The following is a 6,420-nucleotide window of genomic DNA, read 5'->3' on the forward strand; positions in this document are numbered from 1 at the left end:
ACACAATATTCTACATTGGTCTTACCAATGCATTGTAAAGTTTTAACATTATTTCCCTTGACTTAAATTCAACACTTCTCGCAATATATCCGAGCATCTTGTTTATAGCACCTTTTTTATAGCTTCCCCACATTGTCTAGATGAAGACATTTCTGAGTCAACATAAACTCCTAGGTCTTTTTCATAGATTCCTTCAATTTCAGTATCTCCCATCTGATATTTATAATGCACATTTTTATTGCCTGAGTGCAGTACCTTACTTTTCTCTCTTTAAATGTCATTTGCCATGTGTCTGCCCAGTTCTGAATGCTGTCTAGATCATTTTGAATGACCTTTGCTACTGCAACAGTGTTTGCCACTCCTACTATGTGTATGTTGTCTGCAAATTTAACAAGTTTGCTTACTATACCAGAATCTAAATCATTAATGTAGATTAGGAATAGCAGATGACTTAATACTGATCCCTGTGGTACACCACTGGTTACCTCGCTCCATTTTGAGGTTTCTCCTCTAATCAGTACTTTCTGTTTTCTACATGTTAACCACTCCCTAATCCATGTGCATGCATTTCCTTGAATCCCTACTGTGTTCATTAATCTTTTATGCGGGACTTTGTCAAAAGCTTTGTGGAAATCTAAATAAATGTCATATGCTTTGCAATTATCCATTGTCGATGTTGCATCTTCAAAAAAATCAAGCAAGATAGACATGATCTCCCTTTCCTAAAACCATGCTGACTGTCACCCAGGATACTGTTACCATATAGGTAATTTTCCATTTTGGATCTTATTATAGTTTCCATAAGTTTTACGGATCGTTATTACGTTTGCAATTCTCCAGTCTGTCAGTCCAACCCTTGTATCAAGTATAATATAATGACATGTTAGGGTTCATAGAACAGTGTGAATTTCCTCGCCCTTGCCCTATGGGGGATCCTGAGAGAGTGGCTATTCTGTCGTCTGTCTTGAAAGGTTCAGCTAGAAGCTGGTGGATAGCTGAGAGGGGAAATGTACGTAGCTGAAATGATTTTTGTGAAGCCTTTTCTTGCTGCTTCTACCCATTGATTATTTGTCAGCAATAAGACAGGCTCAGGAATATGGTACAGACCCCACGGCAATGCATAAGGGATGGTTATAGGGCGTTATGTCTTAAATGTAAGTCTGATATTGCGGAAGTGCTTCAACATTGAATAACTGTCATCCAAAGCTTGCTAGTTTCTGTATAGACTGACGAGCTAGTGAGAATTGGCACGCTGGTGGAAATGGATTGGGCAGCACAGAAAGTACTGGTCAAAAGTTAACCAGGCTAATAAACTGCAAAAACACTTGTCTTTGCTGCCGTTTCCCATTGAAGTGAGAGGAATTAAAGGAGAAGCTGTACTGGGTGTATATTCACACTCATGCAATTACAGCTCTGGCAGAAGTTTAATCTCTCTCATGAGAAGCTGCTGCCATGTCCTGAACAAACATTTGTGTTGGCAGACGGGAAGTACGTGGTGCTAGAGGCAAAACCCAGCTAGCATACCTATGGAATGACACTTGCTGGTCTATGGAGACGTATATTATGAATGATGAACACCTTGCTTTCCCTCTTGATATTAGGACTTGATTTTTTTAGCTGACAGGAACGCACATTAATCTGGAGGGTAACAGGTATGGAGTAAGGCAAAAGGAAGGGTATGTTGTCACATGCAGTTGTACCTGTAATTTTAGATATGTGAAAATTTGCATGAAATCTTTTTTTTTTTTTTTTAATACCACTGGAGAAAACAGATGGAGGCAGATTACCAAGTCAATTATTTCACTACAAGTCCTTCAAACGCTCCTCTAGAAGGCCACCAAAGGTCAATTTGTTAACTCGTGTCCCACAAGGGGTTTCAAAGATGGGGGGGGGGGGCAATTTTCGATGCTTTCATCCTGAAGCTTTTTTGTGGGGTCATTAAATCGCAGTAAAGTAGGTAGATAGTAGCAGAGCTGCATACAGAAAGTCCGTTACATTGTGAGCACACCTAAACAATTTGAAAGCGATATCTCTTCTTTAGAAGGAACATGCACTTAATCACTCGGGAATTTGACAATTGGACAATGTTGCCCTTGGCAACACAGAAATACTAAAGTGGTGGTACTTGCCACCGGTTATGTACCCCATTTTATTATGCATTTGCTCTTTTTTTTTTTTTTTTTTCTGGACTCCTTTACAAAGTAGCTCTGCAACTTTTTTTTTTCCACTTCCTTGGCCGCATCCCATCCCCCCTCCTGCAGTCTTAATAAACTCCTGAAATTTATTCTGTGCTTTTTTTAAACCACTCCTTCTTACTAATGTAGCTAATTGCATCCCACCCTCTTGAGAAACTTTAATCTTCTGAAAACTTTGTGACCTCCACCCCACAATGTTTCAAGCTCCTCCTTGTTCTCTTTTTAGTTATTAATTTTGTTTTAATTTCCACACTCCTCTCTCATTAGGGCACTCTGGTGTATAAATCTCTGAGCAAATAGCTCTGTGATCAGAAATATACTGGCTACATAACTTGAATCTTTCCAGATGCAAATCAGTAGTCTAGACTTTGCTGAACCACCGGGGTGAGCCCCCGGAAATGTGGATATGTCCCCCCACCCCCTTCCCTTCATCATCCTTTTAAAACTACCTTTTTAATGACCAATCCATCTCCATGACTGTCTGCTTTCAGATGACCGTTTTTACAGTAGTTTAAATATATTGGCAAGAACTAAAATAAATCCTTCCCTTCATTCTTACTTGGCTTCCCAGACACATCTATAACTCTTAGGTACAATATTAAACATTGCATCAGTAACCAATAATCTCCCATTTATAATGTCTTCTCTCTTTTTTTAAAAAAAATATTCCTTTTTAAATAACACTGCTACCCCAGAAGACTTGCAGTCGTTCCCTCATGACCATACTGAGGGGCCATATGGCCACCATTTCGACTAACAAGGTATTGCACACACTCCTGTAATGGCATGATCTGAGCATCTAAGGAAACCAAAAAGGTACAGACTGTAACACATCTGTCAATACTCTTAAGATGTCATATCCATTGGGCACTTAACCCTAGAATGCAGCCCTGGGTCTAAGACTCTGCATGGTTTTTGTTGTGCAATAATTGCGTTATAGATGCATTATGTTGCCGTGACCCTCCTTCTGTTCTACAATTTAGTGACAAATGTTTCTGTAGATTAATTTAAAAAAAAAAAAAAAAAAATTATATAGGAAAAAACGTACATTCTTATTACTAATTGTCCTGTTATCGGGTCCAGCAGACTCCAATTATTTTACTGTTGACTATAATTTCAACCTCCTGCTTTCCTTGTCATTAAACACTGACTCTCTCAGCATGTGCTGCTGATGATTTAGCTTATGTCAGTCAGCTACAGATGTTCATTTTATGTAAGAATCCTGTGCTAGTGAGGAGAGTGATTTATCAAAGTCTTCTGAAGAGGAACCCGAAGATAATGTCCAACGGACCATTCAAACCCGCTGCAGTGGCACGTACTAGAGCAAAAACCAGGCGAGACCCAACATAATGAGGAGCCCACTGGGTCCTGCACCTGGAAGAACAACTATCACCCAAAGATGCCTCAGATCTGTTTCTACCAACCTTGAAGGACAAAGAACAGCAGCAAGGAAGGATGCATCTGAAAACAAGCTTCTGGCTTTTCTGGGTCTTTCCCTTTTAGCGGGATATGAAAAAACTGACATTTGCACTCTGGAGCTCTTTGGAGATCAACTCTCAAACCCAATGTATCGAGCCACAATGTCTGTCGAAAGATTTGAAGATAGTCGTTTTTTTCGGAGGTTTGACAACAAGACTTCAGCTTTCACTTCTTTGGAGCGGCTCTCCACAAATCTTCTAAATGCTCCTCTACATGAAAATCTTTAGTAAAATACTCTTATTGAGATTTTACATATTTACAATTTACACCCATTCTTTTTTCATTCATGTTACATTTCTTTTAAAGATGACATTCATGCATACAGACATACATTTTGTTTTAAAAGCATTTAAAATACATTTAAAAACACCAAGACAATCGTGCTTTGTACATGGTTAAAACAGACACGGATTAAAATCAACATGATAAAACCTGTGCTGCTTTAAAAGTGACTGGAAAAAGAACCATCTAAAAAAAACAGTGCTTGTGAGGGCTGGGGAGTGCTCTCTTAAAAAGGTTCAAAGGTGAACATAAAACAGAACAATAAAACTATAAGGGACGGTGTATAAAACTGTTAATTCTAAAATTTTAAAACCCTTAATGTAACATTTAATAGTTGACATTAAAAAATCTTTTAGATGCATAAAAACAAAACAAAATCAAATAACATTCAAAATAAATCCAATAAAACTTCATAAAACAAACAAAAAGACTACATAAAACCAGGGCACCGTTCAAAAATGGTCATGCCAGCTAAAAAGGGCGGAATGCTGGCATGACAAAATAAATAAAAGGCTTAGCGGTGCCCCGTAGTCCCGCTCCTAGGAGCTAGCGGTTCCAATCTTTTGTGCTATTCCATCTTCATGTCCTGGAGTCTGACGATCCTCCACTCCGCGCAGGCCTTGTCCTTCCCGAGGGTCCGGATGTCCAGAATTACAAAGTCCTTGATAAGAGTTTGTGCCCTTCTGGTCGTGGTGATAGTGTCTAGCTCCTGCTTGTGATAAACACAGACGTTACGGCCCTCCCACAGGATCTGCTTGACAACATTGATGACATGCCAAACGCACTTAGCTGTGCTGGTAGCGATTCCTCCCGCAGGCCCATAGAGCACAGTCTCAGCGGTCATCTTGGCCGTGTCAGCAAACCTGTTTAGGAAGACAGAGACAGAGAGCCAGACACTGCCAGCCACATCACACTCCCAGAAGATATGGGCTGGTGTTTCTCTCTTGCGGCACTTTGCATAGGGGCATGTTTCTACTTGGGCTAGTCCCCTCCTGAACATGAATGCTCGAGTGGGGAGTGAACTGTGGACGGTGTTCCATGCTATATCCTTCTGGACATTACTGAGGCAGCTGTGAGACGCATTCTCCCTGATTTTTTTGGCTTTGGGTGAGGGAGAAAGTAGCTACTTTTTTCAATTTCCTGGGAACCGGCAAGATATTTAGTTACAGCCTTGTATTCCCAGGAGGCCAATTTTGCTTTATCGAAGCCCAATTTATATATAGTGTCCCTTAAAGTTCAATAGAAGGGGGGGGGGGTCCCAGGAGTACGGCACAGTGTTGTCAATAGTGCAAAGGCCCAAGGTGGCAAAATAGAAACAATTCATGTAACATACCTTCCTGTCCAGGGCCTGGATGTTCTTGATAGTTTGCGTGAGCCCCTGCACTCGGGTGAGCTGCACAATGTCCGGGACCCCCTTACCTCTCTTCTTGTCTGCTTTACTCATGGTGGCTCGCTTTACCCTCTATCTCGCTGCCCCAAATAAAGCGGTGGATAATGCGGTCCACCACTTTTTTTTTTTTTTTAGTAAAAGGCGAAAGATTTATTGGAGCTGAAGAGAAGACTGAGCATGGGTTTGTTGGCGGCAAAGTCCGCCTGGCCAGCCCAAAGGCCTTTTCTATCCAGTGGCAAGGCTAAATGGGGAACCCTCCTCCCACAACGCAACTGCCGTTTTGGTCCTGGAAAATTGGCTTTTTGCTGCTGCCTTAAGTGAATGCCTACCTTGATTTGCATGCATTAAAATCGCTCCTCCTCCAACAAACGCAAAGCCTTCTGGGTACACTGGCCTGCTGCAGGTGCATAGCAGGCTGTCCCTCATCGTCTAGCTAGGACGGCCTGCCTTTTTTTAAAAAAAAAAAAAAAAAAAAAAAAAAAAAGCGGGGGGGAAAAAAATATAACCGGAGAGGGGTGCACACGCACACAGTTTCTCTCTCTCTCTCTCTCTCTCTCTCTCTCGACCTTTCTTGTGCACAGTTCCCGGAGGTACTGCAATACCGGGTCGATGTGTGGAGTGGACGGAGCAAGCCCCGGTTCCATCTCCTGCTTCCAAAAATCTATTTAATAGACGGGGGACGTATTGGATATTAAACTTTAGAACAGATTTATTTATTTATTTTATTTATTTATTTATTTTTGCATATTTTCAGTTATTTAACACACCTCTCAATTCTATTTCTAATGTCGTTCTGCACTTTCTCTACTACAGAAATCTTTTGCATCTATATTTTTATCCATGTGTTTCATACCCACATCTCCATAATTAACCACAAAAAAAACTGTTGAATTACCAATACAGTACTTTTTTGTAAGACCTTTTAAAATTAAATCTTAAATCATATGACAATGTAACTCCCAAACCTACCCTGGTTAATTTGTTTTGTTCTCTCCCAAACAGAAATAGCAAAAGGACACTCCCAAACACATGTTCTTGAGTTTCCTCCATGAAACATGTATTTCTTGGACAAAA

General features: G+C 40.5%; 1 pseudogene; it reads right to left on the minus strand.

The window, feature by feature from the left end:
* Positions 1 to 5,914: 5,914 nt before the first annotated feature.
* On the minus strand, positions 5,915 to 6,059 carry LOC131728512 (U2 spliceosomal RNA; annotated as a pseudogene).
* Positions 6,060 to 6,420: the final 361 nt, after the last annotated feature.

This window comes from Acipenser ruthenus, unplaced genomic scaffold, assembly GCF_902713425.1.
Source record: "Acipenser ruthenus unplaced genomic scaffold, fAciRut3.2 maternal haplotype, whole genome shotgun sequence".
NCBI lineage: Eukaryota > Metazoa > Chordata > Actinopteri > Acipenseriformes > Acipenseridae > Acipenser > Acipenser ruthenus.